This window comes from Eubalaena glacialis, chromosome 10 (assembly GCF_028564815.1).
Source record: "Eubalaena glacialis isolate mEubGla1 chromosome 10, mEubGla1.1.hap2.+ XY, whole genome shotgun sequence".
NCBI classification, from domain to species: Eukaryota; Metazoa; Chordata; class Mammalia; order Artiodactyla; family Balaenidae; genus Eubalaena; species Eubalaena glacialis.
The window spans coordinates 17695999-17720222 of NC_083725.1; positions in this window are offsets into that span (position 1 = coordinate 17695999).

The window sequence follows — 24224 nt, forward strand, 5'->3', positions numbered from 1 at the left end:
GTAATATAGTAAAAAAAAAACAGCCTGCATTTTTCTGCTCCTTCTACAGACAAATCTGACTTCATCTCAAGTTTGGGTACCCTGTAGAGGGTCTCACTGCATCCTGTACTTCTCCTTTGTAATTATGATGCTAGTAATTATCTGTTTAAGGTCAGTATGGTTTTAGCCTCACACAGTAGGTGTGTATTATGTTGACTGCCCGATTAATTGAATGAATGAATAAGCTCCATTCAAGGGCCAGATCTTAGCCCAAGACCCTCCCTCTCTTCCTTCCGCCCCATCTTCACTCTCTTAGAAGTTGTGAAGACGCCATCTTTGGGAAGGAAGCTTCAGGAAGATATAATTCAGCCAGCATCAGCAGCCTGTCATCTTCCCCATTCCCCTCCTCTCCAGGATTCACTCTCACTCCTGCTCCTCCTCCCTTCCCTTTCAGCTGCCTTTTTCCCTACCTCTCTCCCTCCAGAGGCCCCAGATTCAAACTGCTGGGAAGACTCTTCAAACAGGATTGAAATTGCTTTAAATATTAGAGGATTAGGGGAAGACAAACAGACCTGGGGAAGGTCTGCGTTTGGGGGATTGGGATTAGATCTCCTCTGCTGTCCAAGCACTAGCAGAAGCTGTGCTGCCTGCCTTCATCTCTGTCTCTGGGTTAGGCTTCCAGGGCAACCCACATCCTTGGGCTAATCTCTCTGCAGTGTTCTATATTGGGAACTTTTTAAGATTAAGCCCCAGACGTGCAGCCTCTGCTATTTTCACCCTTAGTCCTGCCCTCCAGGCAACCACCACCCGTTGAATTAGCCTGAAATAAACCCTATTTTCCACCACTGCCTGTAAACTTAGCCAGTGGCACCAACTGACCAGGCACAGACTGGGTACTCTGCTCTAAACTAGGTGTAGGTAACGAAGCCCAGGCAATAAAAGGGAAGACACAATATAAGACAGGAGTGTGGGGTACATGCATTCATGTCTGTTTATCTAAATTAGCACTCAAGTGTATCATGACTTAACTTATGGCATGGCTGAAGCCCTCTACTGGTTATAACTGAACATTTATCGAAGTAGATTTTATTACTAATTAGAGTCTTAGAATCATAGAGTTTGAATAGACCATAAAGGCAGACCTCCCCTGTAGCACCCCTAGTGTGTTCTCACCCACTCTCTTCCGGAACCTCCTAGGTGACAGGAAGGAAGATGGCCCATTTCATGGCTGTCCAGTCTGAAATGTTAGAAAATCTTCTGTACATTGAAAATGTGCTTCCTCATAGCAGCAGATACATTGGTCTCACCTCTACTCCTAGAGCTAAATATATATAAATATATAAATCTCAACTTGGAATTTGAAGTGTGTACAAAAGAATTTCTTAAACAAGACACAAAAAGAATTAATCACAATAAAAAGATTTATACATTTGACAATAGTAAAATTATGAATCTGTTCATCCAAAGACTCCATTAAGATGTAGAATGCAAGCCACATACTAGGGTCAGAGAATGGGTGCATAAACATCTGACAAAGGACTGCAATTCATAATATGTCAGGAATTCCTCCAAACAATGAGAATCAAAAAAGACAACCCAATGAAAAAATGGGCAAAATATTGGACCAGTCCTACCAATGGCCAATGAACATGTGAAAAGGTGCTCGACCTCACTAATAATCAGGTCTATGCAAATTAAAACCACATTGGAATGTCACTACACACCACACTGACAGGAAATATGAAGATAAGACAGTAGCAAGTAGGCAAAATGATGAGATGCAAAGTTTATCATTGCTAGTGGGATAGAAAGGAACAAGCAGTTTGAAAACCAGTATTTAGTGTCATCTGATGGAGTCAAAGTGATGCAAACTCTATGACCCAGAAATTCCCCTCCTAGGTGTATACCCCATGGATGCACATGAGTACAAGGAAACACAAATAAAGCTGTTTGTAGCAGCAGCATCAACTTAACTGCCCCAGAATGGAAAGAGCCCAAATATTCACTAACATTAGGTTGCATTAATAAGTTATGATATATTAATACAAGGGAATACGATACACTAACAAAATGAACACATCACAATTACAAGCAACAATATGGATGAATCTTAAAAAAAAAAAAAACACAATGTTGAGCAAAGGAAGTTAGTACCCTGTACATCTCCATTTATATAAGGTTCTAAAAACAGGCAAAAATGTGTTCTGTTGTTTGGGCTACATATTTAGGTGATAAGCTATAAACAAAGTTTTTAAAAAACAAATTGCCATAGAAGGCAAATGTGAAGATTGTGGTGACCGTTGAGGGCAGGGGGCAGGGAATGACTGGGAAGAGGCCAGTGGCAGAAGGGGGCTGGCATGTTACAGATCTCAACCAGGGTGTGGTTATAAGATTTTTTTAAAATGATGGGCTATATATTTATTTTTCATATTATTCTGCATGAGTATTATGCATCATAATTTTTAAAAATAGTTTTAAAAAGATAATTCTAATCTTGACAGCTATCATGTTCCACTTAAACTTTCTCTTTTCCAAGCCAGTCATCATTAGTTCCTTCAATAAATGTGATTTCCAAAGCTTTTGCTACCCTGGAGACCCTTTTCTTCCTTCCTCCCTCCCTCCCTCCCTCCCTCCCTCCCTCCCTCCCTTCCTTCCTTCCTTCCTTCCTTCCATCTATCTATTATCTCTCTACCTATTATCCATGTATTTAAACAATGACTGCTACTTTCATTAGGGGCAATAGAAAATGAAAGACAGCAGAGATGGAGAAAACCCAAATAAGAGTAAGTACAAGTCCAATTTGCGCTTTGTAAGGTTCAAATGAGGACAGATGTCATCAGTAAAATAAACAAACTATTTAATAATAAACAAACCATTAAATACACAAACCATTAGTATGAGAACAGAAGTGTCTACACATTCATAATGTCTTAATTCCTTATCCTTGAGGATAATTAGTCCATTGACAGACATTAGTTGGCGTAAGCTACAAACAGGTGCCAACATATGCAAAATCAACTGCAGAGAGTCAGTCTGCTGACAGAGGCTGCCCAGGGCTGGAGGAAGAGTGCCATCTCATCATCTCAGCAGATGTGGCCACTGTCTTCCTCAGAGGCTTCTGCTCTGCAGACTTGGGGGATGAGGTCTAGCCCCGACCTCTCTTTGCTGAGGTGTCTGGCTGGGCCAGGATGGGGCACACCTCCGGTCTCAACACAAGAGGCACCTCCAGAGACTTCCCAGCCAGGATTTATTTAGGGGCAACCAATCATATGTTCTCCTCCCTTCCATCCAGATACCCCAGGGAAGGGATGAAGCTTGGGGAAATTGAGGTCTTGCTTGGTCACTTGCAAATGTTAATTAGCATGTTCTCCCTGGCAGCCCGAAGTCCTTCAGATTGCCCTGGTAGTGAGAGGAATACAAACTGCACAGATGAGGCTCCGCAGCTGACAGCCCCTGGGAGTGGAGCTGAAATGCAATTCTTGCATCACCCACCATCTCTCAGGCACTGGAGACAGAGAGACCTGTGTCTAGTCAATCAAAACATCTGTCTACCTGAAGCTTCGCTTCAGGTCTTTATTTACCATTATTACGAGATCAGACTATCCCGCTTTCACTATGCAGCGTAGCCCACCTGGGCCAGGGTTTACCCGTGAGTGTACCTGCAGTCTGATCAAGGAAAAAGTCTATTTGTCCGCTCTCCTGGGGGCGGGGGAGGGGCGGTGCTAAACCCCTTGACATTGGCTGCGGGCCTGCTGAGGCTCTGCTTTCTGAATCACACTGACGGAAGTGTAAATGGATCTAGGCAGGTTGGGAAATTTAATTCTGCTTTTCAATGAAACATACAGAGCTTGTTGATGCATATTTTCAATTGAGAAGATGCATCTCAAGTGGGAAAAATAAGGTGTCTTCTGGGATTACTGCATCATCTTAAAACATCTTATAAAGCAGCTTAATCAGTATGGGCACGGAGATGCAAATAGAGGCCCACCAAAACTTGTCTGGCAGCCTCCTTTCTCCAGACTGTGCCCCATCCCCACCCTGCCCTTCCTCCTCCTCCCTCTGCCTTCCCTGACAGAAGTGCTCTTGGAGACAGGTGTTATGGCAACATGAGAGGTCTTGGGAGATAGGTGGGTTGTTTCGAGAGTGGTGTGGGGTAGGGTAGATGTCTACCTATTCCAATGCGGGCTGGGAGTCTGTGCTGTATGATGGGGCTGAGCTCAACAAGCCAGAGACTCAGGAATCACCATTAGAGGCTGTATTTGTTTGTTCAACCAAAGTAGATTGAGTACTTACTATGGGTCAGAAGTTGCATCTGGGGCTTCCCTGGTGGCGCAGTGGTTGAGAATCTGCCTGCCAGTGCAGGGGACACGGGTTCGAGCCCTGGTCTGGGAAGATCCCACATGCCACGGAGCAACTAGGCCCGTGAGCCACAACTACTGAGCCTGCGCATCTGGAGCCTGTGCTCTGCAACAAGAGAGGCCGCGACAGTGAGACCGCGACAGTGAGAGGCCCGCGCACGGCGATGAAGAGTGGCCCCCGCTCGCCGCAACTAGAGAAAGCCCTCGCACAGAAATGAAGACCCAACACAGCCAAAAATAAATATATAAATATTAAAAAAAAAAAAAAAGAAGTTGCATCTGAATTCCTCAGACTTTATTCATTTTGTTGCCTTCTGATAACTTCCAGGTTTCCCTCTCATGGAACTGTGGGATTTCTAGAGTGGGAAAGGGCCTGATAAACTCACCTTCATCTCTTCACTGAGAGTCAGCAGGGAATGGTGTTTTGCTTTAGATGACTCAACTGGTCCTTAGCAAATGAGGACTTGAACCCTGATTTCTTGACTCCGGATTTGGTATTCTTTCCATCATGCCCGAGCTCAGCAGACATCTTTGTGTGTCCTTGGGAATACACAATTACAAAATCTCAAGCATTTGGCGGAAATGGACACCCAAACAGGTAAAATGACTTGCTCAATCAAGGTCACTCTGCAAAGTAGGGCAAAGAAGATTAGAGCCTTAATCTAGGGGTTCCCAGGCCAACCCCATTTCCATTCAGCCTGTGGTTTTCCTGGGCTGGAATTTTCCTTTTGTTCCCTTTGTCACTGTCTCCTTTTTGGATTTTGCCTTAACCTTCTCTTCTCACACAGGAGGTTCCAATTCACATAATGGAAATAACCACCCATCCAAGAGAAGGGCACTCTCGTTCCCCATCCACCCACCCGGGGCTGCTGGCATCATGGCCAGGAAAAACGTCTGCTTTGGAGATGGGATCTGGAGATGAGGAATAATAATCAACTGAGAGTTGAACAGGATTGAGCATTGCACACACCTCCCCATCTGCTCTGGTACAGGCAAGGATTTGCCTGAGATTAGGTCTCTGTTTCTGATCTGACAACAGATGCCCAAGCCATAAATAACTGTGTTTTTCCCTTGAACTTTCGCTGCCATCTCCCGATGTCTTGTGTCACATTGCATTCTGGGGAGAGGTGCAGCGGAACATGCCTCTCCCTCCTCGTCCTCGCTCTGTCCCTCTTCTCTGAGCACCGCCACCTGCAGCACCGCTGCAGATTGAAGGGCTACAGACACTGGGGGGGTGTGTTCCTGTGGAAGCCGGCAATTAGGGACCCAGGAGTCCCGCCAGCCTCCTCGCACTCAGCTCAATCTGGCTTCTCTTAGGGAGACTGAAAGTTGTTGTTTTGTTTGCATGGGCAGGGATCATCTGTGTGAGGTCCTGGTAAAGCCAGGTCTCCGACTCTGCATTTGGCAGAAACAAAGGAGGTAGAGGAGAGATTTGCAGGCAGCCAGACCAGCCCCGGAACCCCCAGGGCAACAGATGCCCTAATGTGGCACGGAGCTTCCTGTCCCCGAGAAGTGACACTAATATGTAAGGAAGTGCCTCCTTCAGCCCTGCGGGGCATTACTAAATGACTCTATTTTCCATCCTTAGTGGTGCGGTAAGCATCTTCCCTGCTCCCAACCCCCTTCCCTCACTCTCTTTCTCTAACTGCATGGGGTTCATTTAGAAATCCAGAGAAGTTACCCTTGGTACAGATCAGAATGGAACATTCCATAATCAACAAAACCTGAAGCTTAGCTCTTTCAGCTTGTCTTAGTGACGGATGAAAAATTGATAGCAGAATAGCAAGTTCAGATGTTGGCAAAGGTTCAAAATTAGGACCCATTCCATTTTCTCCTGCTCCAATTCCATGCTGTCTATCTTCTTGCCCTGGCTCTTTTCTCTTTCCTCTCCCTCAACTTCCTTTTCTCTCACTACCCTCTCAATTGCACAACATCTCTCTCAGTTTCTCTCCCAATCTCCCAATCAGTATTGTCGCTTTCCCTTCCTTATCAGCCTCTCTGCCATCTCCCTCTGTTCTGCTCTTTTCTGTCTTGGCTTGGTACTATTTCTTTCTCTCTCTCTCTCTCTCTTTCTCTCTCTCAGCACTTGCCTTTGTTTCTCTCTCTCTGTTCCCTTTCACTGCATCCTCATTTCCTCCGTCTCATGGGGTTTCTTACAGGAGATGCTCATGAAACCTCCAAGCCCAAGTCACACCATGTCAGCACCTGGCTACCTCCCTATCCCAGGTAATGAGGGAGTTCCAGGCAGAGGACACGGGGCATTGCTCTTCCAGCTGTTTGGCTGCAGGTGGTTCCCCTGGCAATGGTCTCAACAGAGGATCATCCTGTGTCTCTGGGCAGACCAGGCTAAACCGTCCTCCCCTCACTCATCCCAGACACTGATCTGTGCACCTTTTTGAAGGTTTGCACTTCTTGTCCTTCTCCTCCTAGTTTTCTCTCTAGCCCCCCATCTCTCTCTCCCTCTCTGGCTCTTGACCTTGCTCTGGCTTCTCCTTGGCACCTCTCCTTCTCCCAAGTGCTTTTTCCTCTCCTTCTCTTTGTCCTGTCTCATGACCCAGCTCCCTCCCTCTGTTCCCTCACTTTCCTTTTTCTTTCTCATTATTTTTTTCTCATACTCTCCCTATTATCCCCTTATCCACTCCCACAGCCCGGCTTCCTCTTTGCCCCAGAGGAACCCCAGACCCTCTCCCTGCTGAGTAATCATACTTTCCTAACGTGGGCACTCAGGCTCTCTTCTGGGTCTTCCTGCGGCATCAAGTGTCTGCTTGGGTGTGGCGTCTGCATTCTCTTAGGCACAGCATCTAGGAGTCTCCACCGTCTCTACAGACCTGGGCAGACAGAGTAGAACATGTTATACCACTTAATAACAAGATGTGAAAAGTCAAAAACGACCATCTAGAGGACAGCAATGAGAGACACTGTCGTGGAAGATGTGGGGATTAATTAGAGTCTAGGAGAGGAGACTAAGGTGAGACAGAGTAGCGTCTGTAAGTAGTTGAAGGGATGGGGTATGGGGTGAGGCAGCACAGATGTTTCTCATCTCTGCTATGTACAGAAAAACAAAGAATGAAGGATTAGTTGAAGCCATGGGGCTCTGACTAGGAGATCCACGAGCTGCTGGAGTACATCAGCCCAGGAGGTTGAGGGGCTTCTTTGAGATAGTTTGGGAGAAGGGTCAACATATCCTGATGGAGTGGTTTGGGTGCTTTCTGGCCCCATGGCAGATGATGGAAAAGGTGACCTCCAGTTCCCTTTGTGTTTTTAGCTCCGGCTCCTTGCTTCCTCCTCCGCCACAACATTCAGACTCTGAACGTGTGACTGCAGATGCCTCATTAGCTCCTGTATATAGCGATGTAGACTTGCTATATGAACCATCCCAGGCATGATTCATCATCCCAGTGTACTGAATTGACACAGCCCACTCCTGCCTTGATGCCATTCCCTCCTGAGATGCCTCCCTTCCTCCCTCCACCTACCCCAGGGTACCAGCTCCATCCTCGTTCCCATATTCCTTCCCTGAGACCTGGCCGGATGACTTGGAAGTCCTCAGGCACTTGGGGGTTTCAGGCCTAGGTCCCACTTCCTCAAGTCAGTCAAGTGGTTCCAATTCCACCTCCTCCTTGGACAGTTCCTACCTTCCTGCTCTGTGTTGCTTCAGCATAATCTGGGCAGTGAGCGTGTTACAAAGCAAGGCAGTGCAGCTGGCCGGCCAAGACCATTCTGTGTTCCCAAGCTTTGAGACAGAGTCGTCAAGGTCTGAAGACTGCCAAAGGGCATCTTATTGAGTGATACATGCATTTTTAATAAACCATATTTGACTTCCATAATGGGCAAGTTATTAAGTCGTTTGACAGCCAATGGCATGAGGAAATGAAAGAATACCTTGAAAGTAGACATTTCTTGGCAGATAAGGGAGAAATTCAGTGAGCTGGAGGCAATAGAAAAAGAAATGCAAATAAAGATATGATGATTTTACCTATCTGCATATAGTGGAGAAGCCATTAATATAACAGTGAATAGTGGGATTTTTATCACTCCTTGACTTGAATGTCTTGAAAAACTGGGTCAGCCTTGAAAGGATCAGTCTTTGTAGCTCTGGACCAAGCCCCTGTCCTTTGTCTCTGTGCCGAGAAGATGAATTTGTTTTCTGATGTGTTTTCCTTCTGCCTCCCCCTTTCCAAATCCTTCTGAAATGAGCTTTGACTTGATTTTCCATCACCCCCTGATTTAGAATTATTAAGGCTAGTGATAAGGAGCAAATGGTTCTTTCTCAGCCAGAGGCGCACTACTGAACTGATAGATGCAAATCCACCCAGGAGACCTCCCTGTCTATTGCCCAAGGTGATCGAGTAAATGCTTCTCATTCCTGGGGACTCCCTTGAGGCCCACCTTCTCCATGAGCCTTTCCTGGCCACCCTGGATGTCCAGTGCGCTTCCTGTTTCTCTAAACCCCTACAGACTGACTGTCAATTCGACCCATGTGTTGGGCTCCATCTTTCAGTGCCCAGAATTGGTAGCTTTCTTTGCAAGTGCCTATGGCTTGTAATTCTTTTGTAGGCTCTTCTAGATTTGTGGCTTTCTTTTTCAACCTTTGTCCTCAAGACCTGGGGTAGAACTTGAGATGACCACACTCCCTTCCGTAACCTGGGAATGAGAGACCACCCACCTTGGGGCATTCAGGAAAACAGATTAGTGAGAACAGCATATACCCCTTAATAGCAGAATTTTTCACATCAAGTCAGTGCTGGCATGACCTTGAGAAGCCCAGGATTTGTGTCCCGGAAGAAGTGGATACTTGAGATTGTTTGGAGTCCTCATTCAGGGGCTTTTTCCTTATGTTGTTCCGCCATCACTGTCCCAGGGATTGTAAAGAAACCAACTGCCTTAAAGCATCTTCCTTATCCATGATCCTGTGGGGCTCACAGATTTCCTCTCACCTCATCACTTGCATTGATGCCCAAATTCCAAAGCCTTCCATGGAGCACTATGGAAATGTGCCCCATCTTTGATAAAATCCCCTGAATCCTCAATCTCATGTCTGAGCAGCTCCATCACCTTCTTGCTCTAACTGAAACTAACTCTTCCCTGAGGGTTATGTCTCCCCATGAAATCCACTCAATGGTGGCTCTTTTTGCTCCCATTCGTCCCTACCCTCTTGGAGCTGGGGTGTGTGTTCTCCTTGGTACTCAGTGCTGTATCCAGAGTTGTTCTTCCTCCTCCCTAAAATCACCCAACTTTTTGAAGTCATTAGACCACAACCCCTTGACCCACTCAATATTACCTCTTGAATGCCTAATAGGAATTTCCCAAATCAAACTCTGCTTTTACCAACTCCACACCAAAAGCTGTTTCTCCCCTCAGTCCTCGGATCTCAGTAAGTGTCCCCACCATTCACTCAGTTGCTTTGGCTAAAAACCATGTCGTTTTCTTTGATTTTTATCTTTCTCCCATTCTTTACATGCAATCCTTTAAATAAGTCTCGTTGACTCTTCCACCAAACCATGTTCTGTGTCCACTTGTCACCACCTTCCATACCAACTCTCAAGTCCAAGTCACCACCATCTCGTGCTCAGTCTTCTACTACACCAGCCTCCTAACCAATCTCCTCTTTTGTTTCTCTCCATCTATTCTGAAAAAAGCAGCTAGCATGACAGTATGAAGACATCCATTACGGCATGTTCCTCCAATGCTCAAAGCTCTCCAAAAGCATCTCCCCTCAATTAGCACAAAATCCAAAGTCCTTACACAGTCTAAAAGACCTAAATGACCTCGTCCCAGTGACCTCATTAATGACCACTCTTTCCCTTGCTTACTCCACTGCAGCCACACTCTCTTCCTTTCCCGAGGATAGTCCCGCTTTCCATCTTGGTGGCTTGGAATACCTTTCACCAGGCATTCACATTCCCTGCCCCATTGTTCCATTCTCTTCTCTGCTCTAATATCAGCTCCTCAGAGAGGCATCCCTGACCTCACAACCCCCTGCCCAGCATTCTGAATACCCTCCTACTATACTGTTTTCTTCCTAAGAACCTACGACTGCCTGACAATATATTAATATCTTTATTTGCTTAATTATGTACTGTCTAACTCTCCCACTGGACTGTAAAGTCCATAAGGGCAAGGCCTTATTTTGTTTTTTTTCACTGTTGTCTTCCTAGCTCCCAGACCAGGCATATGGTTGGTGTTCAATAAGTATGTGTTGAGTGAACAAAAGAATGATGGAGAAGCATTAGCTCTAGGCCACAAAGGAGGTTGGAGAAATTTTGTCCACGGTTCCTGATGCTAAGACCAGAGAGAGAAAGGGAAAGAAAAGCATCAATTTGGGGGCTTCCAGAGAGGGATCAACCACTCAATTCAAACAACCACTTCCTTCCAAGCATAGAAAAGACATAGGATAATATGGAACTCTGAGAAAAATGGGTGAGAACTCCCCCTGTTACTCAGGAAGCCACACTTAATCAGAAACAGTAAGACATGGCTCTTTCCCTCCAGAAACTTCGGTCACTGTCCAGATCATTTGCCTTACAGATACATGGCAGGAGAGGCTCAAATCCTCAAAAGAGAAAGCACTGCATTTTTATCCCAAATATAACTTCCCCAACAAGAGAACTGTGAACACATGCATATGTTGATGGAAAGGAGACACAGTGGGTCCACAGACCCTTCTCCATTTTACAAATGCCTATTAATTACTAATTCTTCAAGAACTAACTTAAATACCATTTCCTTTTCCTAGTTGTCTCAGGCAGAATTATGTGTCCTTTGTACATACCTTTGAAATAGGACTCTTCCCTATGGGTGATTGGTTGTTGTATACACATCCACTTCCCCTGCTGGATTGTGTAGGTAATGCCATGTCTTATTTGTCTTTGCACACTGAGCATGGTGGTATTCAATAAACATTGGCTGAATTAGGAGCCAGCTCTATCTAACCCACGGAGTTAAAAGAAGGGTCTCTTATCAACATTTCTTTCTCTCTGAGGAGGACTTAGAAGTCTGGCTTATAATGCAGAACTGCTTCTTTGTTACTCACCTAAAGCCTGCATTTGTTGCTGCCTGTCTACGTAAAGCCCATTTATACCTGTGACCCTTAGTTCTGGTTCAAAAAACCTTTTGCTGCAAAGAGGAACCCCTGTCCTCCTGACATCCACCTCCACCACTTCCACCTTCTGCATGCCATTCTGTAAACTGGCTCTCAGTTTATATAACTTTGTCCAAGCTACTCAGCCAACATTCAAGACCCTCTATGATCCGTCCTGGACTACTCCAGATGGCCAGCGTGGGGAGCTAGAGAAAAATGGGGTTGAGACAATAGTTCCTTACTTACTCGGAAGTAGATGTTCATCACTAAGCTCTGCAAATAAACTTACTTAATAAGGTGCATTGATCAAAGGAGGACACTGGGGTAGAGCTGCCCATCTCCCCTCATCTCCTATTCTTGGTCTCAAGGCAAGATACTCTAGCTGGGTGCCCTTTCCTGGCACAGATGTGGCTGCAACACATATGACTGTCAAGGGAGAAGTGGAGAAGAGATGGTGGCTCTTAGGCATCATGTGAACATGTGGGATGGGTTTTGGAGCAGCCCCAGACTGTGACCAGGTTCAGTCTTCTCATGGTTTCCATTTCTCCCTATGTCAACTTGAGACCTGATTCTCAGAGTTCATTTCCTCTAAGACGACTAGTTCAAAATTGGAGCTTACTTCTCAATGACTTGTTTACACACACTTTAGGTTCAGGGGCTTAAGTGGTTAGTGAAAATCAATTTTAATAATATAAGAAATTAAATAATTTCTGGTCTGAGGACTATAGTTATCAAAGTGCTTACTCCAATTAAAATTTGACTCTTGTCTACCTTTCCTCATCTTCCGATAATCACAAACAGAACTTTGAGAAATCTCCTGTCCACAAGTCTACTTTTCCAACTTCACTTCCTGCTCTACATACCACGAGCTCTGCCCCCTGCAGAGGACCAGGCAAAAAGACCATGCTCCTTCCCACAGACATGTCTTTGCCTGTGCAGTTCACCCCACCTAGGTGTCCTTCCTTCTTCCTCTACCCTTATGCAGCCTCCCCAGTTGGACTGATCTGTGAAAGGAGACACCGCGTCACCCCTCTCTCCACTTACAGGAACTAGTGTTGTATATTGGCAGAGTTGATGATTGTGGCTCATAATAGATTCCTCCTCACCTCCTGGGTAAATCCAGTAAAAGTATAAGAGCATCTTCTCCACTGACATAAAATCATGTGTATTGCTTCTTTCTCCCACCAATATTCTTTAGTTAAAGACCACTGAACACAACTATAGCTGCATCCTTTTCAGATCTCCCATAGCACAGCTTATCCATAGCTTTGGTAGAACGCCTCCTCCATAATACCCATTGCAATTAGTAACAAGAATGATGAGAGTTTACTATGTGTAGGCATTGTTCCAAGGGCTTCACAGTCCTTATCTCATTTCATCCTTACAACAACACTGAAAGCATTACCACTATCCCCACTTTATAGAGGAGAAGGCTGAGGCTTAAGGAAGTTAGAGGATTTGGCCTGCTCATGAGACCATAAGATTTCCAGGACAGAGACCAGAATACAATTTTGCATCCTCCCTGGTACATAGGGACACTCTGTAAATTACGACAAGGAGATTTTTAAAGGAACCATCAAACCAGTCAGTGCTTGACCATAATAGGAAAAGGCAGCAGGGTCTAAAGATAATTAATTTAAGTCCAACCTTCTGAGTCCTGGGGAAAGAGGAGGGATGGGGTGATAGGCAAGTTGTGTGTGTGTGTGTGTGTATACACATGCATGCATGTTTGCAATTGTGTGTATGTGCATGTTCACCCTTGGACCCAGATTTGAAGAGCTGGGGAAAGAACTGCAGGAAATATGATCAGGCCAAGGATGTTACTTTTGAATTTATCCATGAAGCAGTGGTAAATTCTGTGAGGTTGTAAAGGCTGTCACTTAGCAGAGAGGTTATGAGGGTCTGAATAACATCCAGTGGTCAGAGCAGCCTGGTATATGGCAGGGCTTAGACTCCCATTTCACAGATGAGGATATTGAGGCTCAGAGAGACTGCAGACTGGCTACAGTGGTGCTGGGAGTGGCAGACCAGGGCTGAGATACCTATTTTCTGAAAGGTGGTTCCTATATGCTTTCCCATGACCATGATCGCTTCCTTGGCTGATGAATTAAGCTGGTAAACTGACTTGAGGATGACAAGCTGTAGAGGGGGCTGAGCTCACCTCATTCTTTCTTGTTCAGTGGGGCTGCTATACTTCAATCAAGCAAGGAGAGTTCTAATCCTGAGCCGTTAAAAGTCTCTGACAGGGTTATTTACAGCCGGTTGAACACATTAGGATTTACTGAGTTTGCAGGAGCCTTGGATCTTGTATTCTCTGTGTGTTGACATCTATTTGTGTGGGTTTCTTTTTGAAAGCATCCTCTACAAGGAATATTAGCATCCCAAGTATATATTTGTGTGTGTATACATATATAGTTGAAAGGTCTGTTCCTTGGTTTCCTAATCTGTAAAATGGGGATAATAACACCTGCCCTGATTGTTTCATGGGATAGTAATGAGAATCAGATATAGTAATGCATACATGGGAAAGACTGTGTAAACATAAAGTGCTATACAAACCATAGTTGGTATGAATTAATTGAACTTAGAATAGTGATTTTACAGCTAGGGCTCAAAATAGTCTTCCTATATGACAAAAATAAAAATGAAATTAAAACATGATCTCTGCAAGGTTTTACAAACCTTGTCGCCTGCTTTTTCAGGACAGTGGGATAAAGGGAACTCTGATGCTGGATCAGCTACTGACTAGTTGGGGACAAGAGTATACGTAGGGCACGTGGGTATATCTTGAGTGGATGAGCAGAGCAGAGAAGGAGATTAGTTGGTACCACTGGTCAATAGAATCAAAACTTGGATATCACATTGCCTCCCCTTCTCTCAACAACTCTTGTCCAGTTACTACTGGTAGAAAAGTAAGTAGAATAATGTGTTCCTCATTCCTAGCATAGCTTGTGTCTCACTACTGATGAAGAGCAGGTGATTCTTTCAGAGACTGATCTAAGATTGAGGTCTGAGCTCCTTAGCCTACCATCTCCCTACCCAGACTGTGAGCCTCTGGGTTTGGGCATGCTGGACCCAGTTCTGGAGCCTGACCCACTCTCCGGTGTTCTCATGTTCTCTGTCCACTGCACTCATTGTCCTGAGCACATGGGGAAAGTGTAGGTTCTCTCTTAGCCATCTCTTCCTTCTCCAAAGAAGCCCTCCTCTCTCCCCTCCCTCCAGCCAGAGATTACTGCATTTATCTCAATGTCATTTCTTCGAGATGTGAGCTGGAACAAATCTGGAGCAGCTGCTTCACTTCTAAGTGTCCTTTAGGGACCCTCTCAGCAGACATTTTGTGGAGTATAATGATGACATTCTAACGAGCATTAATGTACATGTTGTCATTTTTCTATATTTACTCTTCCCACAGGAGGCATAGCTCTGAGAAGGGATCACAAAAAAGCAGGGAGACAAGTAGAAAGTTTTGTGGTCAGACCTCACTGCCAACCCATTGGCTGAGAAGAGAAAAGCTTGGAGAGTGAGGGTGGGGGAGATGGACCATTTTGGAAGTCAAGAGGATGGAAAAGGGGAGCTGGAGCGGGGATATGCTTGGAAGAAGTAGGAGGCAGATTTGGGAGGAGATAAAGTTTCTAAAATTGATTTAGGACTCAAGACTATCTTTCTAGGTCAAGAATATTATGTACATTTTCTTCTGTTCACGACCCTGACCACTGTGTATTGCATTCATCCATTCATTCATTTATCCATCCATCCATTTGACAAGAATTGATTCATTTCTTCCAACATGGCAGACATTGTCTTAAGCACCAAGAGTGCGAGGGTATATTAGAAGGATGAGGACCTCCCTTAGAATTTAATTCACTGATGGTGGATCGCTGAAGCCTGTAAAGGGTTACATCACATATACCACTGACCTCTCACAACAACCCCATGAGGTTAGAGCTAGTTTCCTCATTTTATAGATGAGGGGTTAAGGTTAGAGTTAGGGTTAAGGTTAAAGCTCAGAAAAGTTAAATAAATTCATGTAGATTTCAGTGTGTGCACAGCCAAGATTTCAACCCAATTCTGTCCAGTGTTCAAAGATCCTTCACCTTTATCATTTTAGGAAACATGAGCAGGGTGAGGTGGAGACTAAATCCCAGTTCTGTAGATCCTGGGAGCTCTAGAGAACTCTGAGCCTGACTTCTCTCTAGGTTTTCCTTCTGAGTGGGTTCTGCAAATATCTCATAACGTGTTTTCACTAATTAATGAATTGATTCATGATAATTATACACTTACATGTCTTTGCTGTTTGCAAATCTTTCATATTCATTATCATCGTAACGGCTCTATGAGCTGTTACCCCAGTGGACAAATCAAGAAATAGGGGTTCAGCGATGTCAACTTGCCAAAGATCATCCAGCCAGGAAGCAGCAAAGCCAGAACTCCAGCTCCAGGCCTTCTGACCCAAGTCCTCTGTTCTTCCCAAAGCCTCACAGCTTTCATGGACCATGAAAGCTTGACAGGGTTATAGAGATACCCCTCCTCATTTCACAGATGAGGACCCAAGGTCACCAGCCCAAGGCCACCAGCTGGCCTATACCAATATTCTTTCCGCAACATGGAGCCACCCTAAATTGAGCTTGGATAGGCCTATGCTAAATGCCACTCTGTCTCTGTCCCTAAGAAGCAGATCAGAACAAGTATGAAACCCTTGAAAATCATCTCAAGGTCGAACACAAGCAAATGTGTGAGTGGGTAGTGTGGCTCTCAGGGGAAGAAAGCAAAGTCAAAGCAGGGTCTCTGAGGGGTGGTAGTCTCAGAGCTCTAAGGGAAGCTGAACTTTCCCAAGGGCATAGAGAGAAGAGGGTTCCTGGACCAAGCAAAAGGGAATACCCCTTACTTCCCCTTAGACAGAGGATAAGGTCAGACTTTGTCCTCTCCTGCCCATAGATCTTATCTGGTGGGATTGTATCAAATAAATAATGTATCAGGAGAGTCCTTCCCTGTTACATTAGCCCCATCAGGAACGCAAGCACAGCTTGGGTGTGTGATAAGTGGTAATAAATGGCAGTGCTTGTTGGTAGAAAATGTTCTGGCATATTTCCGAACCAGATTAAAAAGTAAATTAGATTTCTTCTGAAGAGTTATTTTCAAGGGTTTTTGTCCACTGACATGTGTATGCAAGATTGCCAAGGGGGAGAGAAAAAAGCTGAAAAATAAAATAAAATAAAATAAAAATCAGCACACAATTATCTGTCTGAACAAGGCTATCATTGGGATGGCGCCTAATCAGAGATGTCTCAAATTTGCTTAAAATACAATGTGCAATATAAAATGTATTTATAATGTGCCTCCTATGCTCCAATAAAATTGTTACCAGGACCAGACAATTGCAGGAGACAGGGGTTGTCAAATGGAATGGATAACATCAAATCAGTTATTAATAATAGCTGAATAAAATACAGCTTTGTGGGCAGGATAGTATATTGTTTTGATGGTTTTTTGTTTGCTTGGCCAAGTCTCTTAAGTCATGTGTGTGTCAAATGCCCATGACTTGCTCCCTCGCTCTGTATCCCCTCTGCCCTCGGCAGGCTCTCCTCCTCTCTACTTGCACTATTCCAACCTCCTCTTGACTGGTCTTCCTGCTTCCTGTCTTGCCAACCCCTTCCAGGCCACCGTCCATACTGAGTTCAGAGTGATCTCCTATTAAGCAAACTGATTGTGCCATCCCTGTGCTTCAAAATCTTCCGGAAACACCTCATTGTCCATAAAACAAGAGTCTAAACTCCTTAGCCAGCCCTGTAAGAGCCTTCGTTATTTGAGTCCACTGGCTTCTCAGCCTCATTTTGTGCCCCTCGCCTCCCTGTACTCCATGCTTTCAGAAAGACAGGAACACTACGGCCCTTTTCTAGGTCTTCTGTTGCTCCCAACTACTCAGCAAATAATCAATAAATGAATGAATGGGCAGAGGGGTGTAGTATCTGGGGAGTGTCTCCAAGAAAGAGTTAAGAGTGAGGGCAGATTCAAGGAGAATCTTGGCATCTCGAGACTAGGGAATTACGATGACCATCCTCCGTCACTGGGCAAGCCAACACTCTAATTTACAAGGTTATTCTCTAAGAACGAGAATAAAGGGAAAGGGCCAATCAACTAGGTTCACATTACAAGCCTACTGAAAAAAAAAAGAAAAACAGTATATTGGTTAACTCCCAATTTTCATTAGGAATCATGATTCTCTTTGGATTAGGGGTTATTCGAGACTTGTTTTTGTTTTTTCTCCTCTGTTCACACTCACCTATTGGCCATTTCAGTGCTTAGAAGCAGAAGCAAGAAAGTTGAAACATTATACTTCTGATGAAGGAAAGGTGAGGGTAGATGGTGAAGGTTTTGGCTCTAGGCTAAAATGAGCCCTGTGGATTTAAATTCTCCATACCCCCCCACCAACAGATCCCATTGCCCCTGCTAGAAAGGAAAAAAAAAGTTGCCTCTATTTGTCTTCCAGAAAGACAGGGAACTCTGTAGAACTCTAAGTTTCCCTGCCGTCTCTGCACACAGGTTATTCACCTCTCCCTCCCACTGGACACTTCTGGACTGTGTGTGGTTAAGGAAAATACCTTAAAAGCAATGCCTCACACCCCTCTCCAAATAAGTGTATACTGCCCCTCCATCGTAAAAAATTAGAAAAGAACAAGGAACACTGGAGTCTGGTGGTTTTACATGTGAAGGTGAAGGCTGGCAAGGGAGAGGGCATCAGGGGGAAGATGCGAGGGACTGGGGCTGAATCATGCAAATTAAGTGGGTCTTGGAATTAACTGAAGAGCCACTTATTTTAGTCTAGCCCCCAACAGCCTCCCTTGGGAAGCTGAGAGATAAAGGTGCAGGGAGACCTCCAGGCTCTTCCTTCCCTAATGATATTTACTTTGACCACAAGTGATGTTGATTCATGTAATACCTGCACTCAGACAAGCCAGTCTCTGACTGCTCAGCACAGGGCGAGTATGGTGTGGGGAAGATGTCTCAGCCCTCATCAGGGAACAGCTCCAGAGCACTTGCTGGATAATTCCCATTGCAATGTGCCCATGACCCTACCTGGAGGCTTGTGTGCCTGGACTGACCGTCAGTACAGCTGCTTGTCTGCTTGAAATTGGGTGAGAGGAGGTACTTTGGGAGTCGGTGGACTTCAACCCAGGGAAGAGAGAAAGACCAGCTGAGTCTGGTTAAATCTAGGTGGGGTTGAGTTGCCCCACAAAGTCTCCAGCCAACAGTTGTCCAGTGGGGTCTATCCAAAGAGAGCTAGCTGCAGCAGGTGACGACAGGGAGGAAGGAGCAGGACCCTCCTTTATGTTATAAGTGACAAGTGTCTACACAAATCAACCCACAACAGGACCCACCTGTTTTTGAGTGGTAAAGAAGCCACACTTCCTCTGAACAGTCATCCCAGGTCAAAGATGCTCCCGATGTGGCTGGGCTCAGCGAGGACCTAACCCCGATGCCTTGTGAGGATGCAGGAATGGGAAAAAGCGGGCCCCAGGGACCAGGTACTGGTTGCTGAGAAATTCTCAGAGATTCTCTGGAATGCATTTCCCTCTGTCCCCTTTCAACCACCAGCCCTGTTTCTTTATCTACTCTTCTTCCCCTTTGTCCTCTTCACTTTCTTTTCTACTTCACCTTTGTGGTTTCCTTCCTTCCTTCCTTCCTTCCTTCCCCTTCCCCCTCTGCTCTCCAATGGCAGGCTCTTCTTCCCTCACCTCTCTTCTCTCTTTCCCTCTTCCTGTTCCTCTCCTTGAGCTCCTTTTCCCTCTTGTCTTCACCCTTTCTCCTCACCTTCTTTCCCTTCCACCTCCTGTCATTCCATGAACATTCCATGAATGTGTTCCAGGCCCACAACTCAAGCACCAACATACAAAGATGAACAGGAACTACATCCCACCTTCTAGGAGCTCCCTATAGAGTGGAAGGCAGGAAAGGAAACAAATAGTCCTGAAAGAGTGCCATTGAGGGAGGGAGGTACAGCTGTCCAGTGGAGGGAAAGACTAACTCTGCCTCAGGGACTCAGGAAAAGCTTCCCAGAGGAGGTGATACTTGAAGGATGCCTGGTGGTTTTCTAAAACAAGAAAGAGCTGAAAGGCCTTCCACTCAGAGGAAACCCCAAGGGCAAAGATGTGGAGATGCAACACCTGGTGACTTGTTGGTGGCCGGCCAGAGTGGCTGGAGCACAGATGTGTGGAGACAGGGCAAGAGCTGGTCCCACCTACTCTCCAGGGCTGATGCCTGGGCTGAGGGGCTAGGACTTGCCCATACAGGCCAGGGGTTCTTGGAAGGTTGGGGTTAGGGTTAGGGTTAGGGTTTTAAGAAGGGAAGGACCAGATGGTCTTCCTCCTTCTTCTTTACTTCAACGTCTGCTCTGTCTTCCTTCCCTTTCTCCTCTGCCTTTTCTCTCACTGAGCTTGCCCTCGCCTCCACCACTGCTCACCCCAGCTGTTCTCTGGCCCCCCTGACTTCACCCTCGACTTGGGGTTATCCATGTGCACAGATCCATTTTTGGAGGCAACAGCTTCCTTAGCACCGGCTGTTTTTCCCAGTGTCCTTAGCACCCTGTTTTTCCCAGTGTCCCTGTCAGCCGCTTTGTCAGTCACTTTCTGCCTTGGGCAGAACAGAGATCCACAGTCTCCTGCACAGTGTTGGAGACACAGAGCAGAGCTGGGGATACAGAGCCCCCCACCTTTCAGACTGTTAGGCCAGATGATTATTAAGAACCAATCTTTCCGTCTGGAGATCTTCGTCTTTAAAGGTTGAAAGATACCTAAGAGATAACACTCCCAATACCAGCATGAATACTCACATGACCCTTAGACTAGCACCAGATGCTAAGAGTCAACTCTGCATGGCGTCTTTCAGTTTAATGGCAATGCCTCATTGAAACTCACAGCCAAATCGATAAATGCTGGCAGAACGTCTACCCTCGACCAGATATTGCGTTAAGCACTTCATATACATGTGCCTCATTTTATGCTCACAAGAATCTCGTGAGAAATGCATTTATTATTTCTCTTCATACATGAGTAAATGGAGGCTCAGAGAGGTCAAGTGACTAAAGCTTGGTTTTCACCCAAGTCTTCTGACTTCAAGGCTGGGACTCTCTCCGCCATGCCTAAAATTATAGGTATATTCACTGTCCACAGTTTATGGATGATGGAAACTACATTCCTGAATGTCAAAGTCTAACTCTCTCATGATACAGATAAATGAAGTGGGTCCAAGGGGCTTGTTGATGTGAGTTATAAAGTTAACACTCAAATAACATCCCTCAAGAACATTATGGTTTATCCCTTTTTTCAGTGGTTTCATGGTCTCCTGCTCCTCTCTCTGACTACCCAGCCATCCCTAATCAGCATCAAGGGACAGACAGACCTGGGGGTGAGAATAGAGGTCATTGGGACAGTGTAGTAGGGAAGGGGCTTTGGGGTCCATCTGTCACTCTGACAGCCCCATATGTCTTCCAATCAGAAAATTCTTGCCTTCCCCAAAGCAACTCATTATTCCTCTCAATGTTGTTGCCTGAGGAGCTGGAGCCTGGCCTCTCTCAGGCTGGTGACTGACGACATGGAGGAACAGCGGCGTCCAAGGGCAGCCCCCAGCTCCCCAAGGCACCTCGGCGCTGTGGGGAGGAAGGGGTGGGACTGGCTTGGCATTGATCCATCCCTGTGCAGATGCAGCTGGAGGGGCAGGCTGCCTGCCTGACCAGCTTGTTAGTAGGACTCACTCAAAAAACTCAACTTGTGAGCATTTCCACATGTGTGAGTAAAGATGGCACCTCACCTGGGGAGAACCAGCCCAGATCGAGTACACTTCCGGGCTGCATCTGCACAGCTAGGTACTGGAGAGGATAGAGGGTGGTCTAAGACACAGACCCTGCCATCCAGGAGCTTGTAGCTGATGTGGGAGATGAGGAGGGAGATGTGGGGGGACTCACCCTATCAATCATGCAAAGCTTTGTTTACATGGCAATTAGGAAGGATAAGGGAATGTTTATTTAAGAGAATCCAACATTTCCATGACCATATGGTATACATGTTAGAAGAACATGGGAAGCAGTGTGTTAGGTTAAAAACACACCTTCTGATGTTAGACCTGACTCTGTGGCCTTGATCAAGCCAGGTGACTTTGCTGAACTTCATTTTCCTCATCTGTAGGGTGGAGAAGATAATAGCCCTATCTCAAAGGGTTGTTGGGAGGATGAAAAAAGATAAAACAAACCAAGGACTTAACCCCGTGCCTGGCACATTGCAAGATTCAGGGAGTGATGGTGAGCTACCATGGATGTTAGAATCAGAGGAATTGCTTCACACTCCGGCTCTGCCCTCATCCAGGTGTCACCTTGGACATGTGGCATACTTTCTTTTAGTCTCATCTGTAAGATGGTGTAATTGCATCTCCCTAAGGAGGTCATCCTAAGCACCATGCAAGATAAACTGTGTAAATTGCCAGGGACATAGTGGGAGCTCAATAAATGGTCACTCCCATTAGATGTCAGCAGAGGCAAGAGTTGGATTAACCTCAGTCCCGACAGGAAATGAAACCCTTTAGATTTGAATGTCCTTCTGGAAATTAATTTCTTTTTACTTATTCATGGTTATTACTTTAATCAAAATGAAATGTCTTACTTAAAGGCAAATGATTAGTTCGGCTAATAGAAAGGTAAAAGAAAAAACTTCATCTTTGAACTTTCTATTCTTCTTCCTGCATAAGATATGGGCGGGAGTTACACATTGCTAGGAAGCTGGGTACTCCCTCCTCCTACGGCTCAGAGTCAGGGGGAGAATCTCTGTCCTGCATCCTGCCCTTAAAATGTAAGTAGCTGACAACCCTCTAATCTTGCCAGAGGTATTTGCAAATTTAAAATAGGACTTTATTATTCCTGCTTCCTCTTCATCTCCCTTAATCCATTCTCCATACCGCAGTCCAAGCGATCTTTCAGAAGCACAATGCTCATCATTCCTCTCCCCTGCTTAAAACTCTTTAATGACTTCCCATTGCTCTTAGGATAATGTCCAAATTCCTTATCAAGGTTCACAAGGCCCTCGATTGTGACGCCTGCCTAGCCCTGCAGCACCATCTCCCCGCTCCTCCCTCAGCCCAACCTGTCTCCCACCTGACTCATTATTTCTCTTCCAGGAATATCCCAGGATCCTTCCAATGTCCAGAGTTTACACAGACAGTTCTCTCTGACCGGAATGCTCTCCACTTAGCTAACCCCTATTTATCCTTCAAATCTCAACTTTGAAAATGTCCTTCCTTAGGGAGGCCTTCCCTAATTCCCAAGACTGGCTTTTTACTCCTATAGCATCAGTAAGGGCAAGCTATCCCCTTAGGGGTACTGACTTCAGTACCCCTTCCTGTATCCATCCCCTTGCAATGTGTCTTTGCAGCTATTCCCATTTAAAGGTAGAGTCTATTTTGCTGTCCTTTAATTTTGGACTGACCCTGTGACTTGCTTTGGCTAATAGAATGCAGCAAAAGTGACAATGTGCCTATTCGGAGCCCAGGCCTCCGGAAAATTTGCACATTTCCACTAGTTCTCGGGGAACTCTGCCAAGTGGTGCTGTGAATAATCCCAGGCCTACCTGCCAAAAAGGTTAAAGACCATGTTGCCAAGATACCTCTCATGTCCTGGTCAACACCCATCTAACCTCTAGAAACAGAACTGCCTAGCAGAGCAGCATCTGACAGTAGATACTTGAATGAACGCATCCAAGACCAGAAGAGTCACCCAGCTGAGCCCAATCCAAATAGCCCACCCATAGAATCACGGAATAAATAAATGGTCGCTATTTGAAGCCAAAGAGTTTTGCAGTAGTTTGTTAAACAGCACAAACAAACTGATACAGGCCTTGGGTAGAATAAAATAAATATATGCATAAGCAGATAAACAACAATACAAGGTAGTGTGTGCTAAGTCTGCCATGAGTGAACAGACACAAGAGTACAGACAAATGAAAAATCACCGAGGACTGGAGTTATTCAGTGGAGGTAACTAACTCAGCTACATTTTTATTATTTCCTCAGCAGACAGTAAGCTTCCTGAGACTACGGAATATGTCTTAAAATTATTTTGTATTTTCTGCATTACCCAGCACAGTGTAAGCTACAGCATTCAGTCCAAAAAGTACCTGATGGGTGATTAAAACAAGGGTGGAAACCACCCTTGCTCCTTTTTATATTCCCAGTTTCTGCACAGTACCTGGAACATAGGAAGCCCTTAGTAAATACTTGTGAATGAATGAATGAGTGACCAAGTTCATGAATTTTAAAAAGGCTGTGTATTTGTGAGTGTCTTTCCAGGTGATCTCAGGCAGTGTTTCTAGGTATGAAAGGTGAGGAGAAAATGGCAGAAACCGAGATGGTGGTAGTACCAACCACCCCACCTAAATCCACCCCATCATTTGTAACTTCTCCAAAGTGCAGTAGATGGCACATTTGTCTGTGGTTCTTTTCTTACTTCTCTTCTTTCGGCTTCTCACCATCTTTCTCTCTTTCCCTCCTTTTCTTCTTTCCTCCCTTTCAGTTCTCTGTTCTTCCTGTCCTCTTGATCCTTTCTGCATCAGCATCTTTAATGTACAGTGATCAAGTTCAAGGTTATGCCTTTGTATTGGAAGGGGCTGGGGAGATGGGGGTGGCAGGTGCAGGGTATCTGTGGCAGGTGCAGTGTCAAGATAGTTTCTGCACTTTCAATTCCCTTTCCCCTTCCTCTCCCTAAAAATCAAATAAGGAAAAGCGTGGGGACAAAAGGAAAAGGAAAAAGTATATGTGTGCTGTCTATG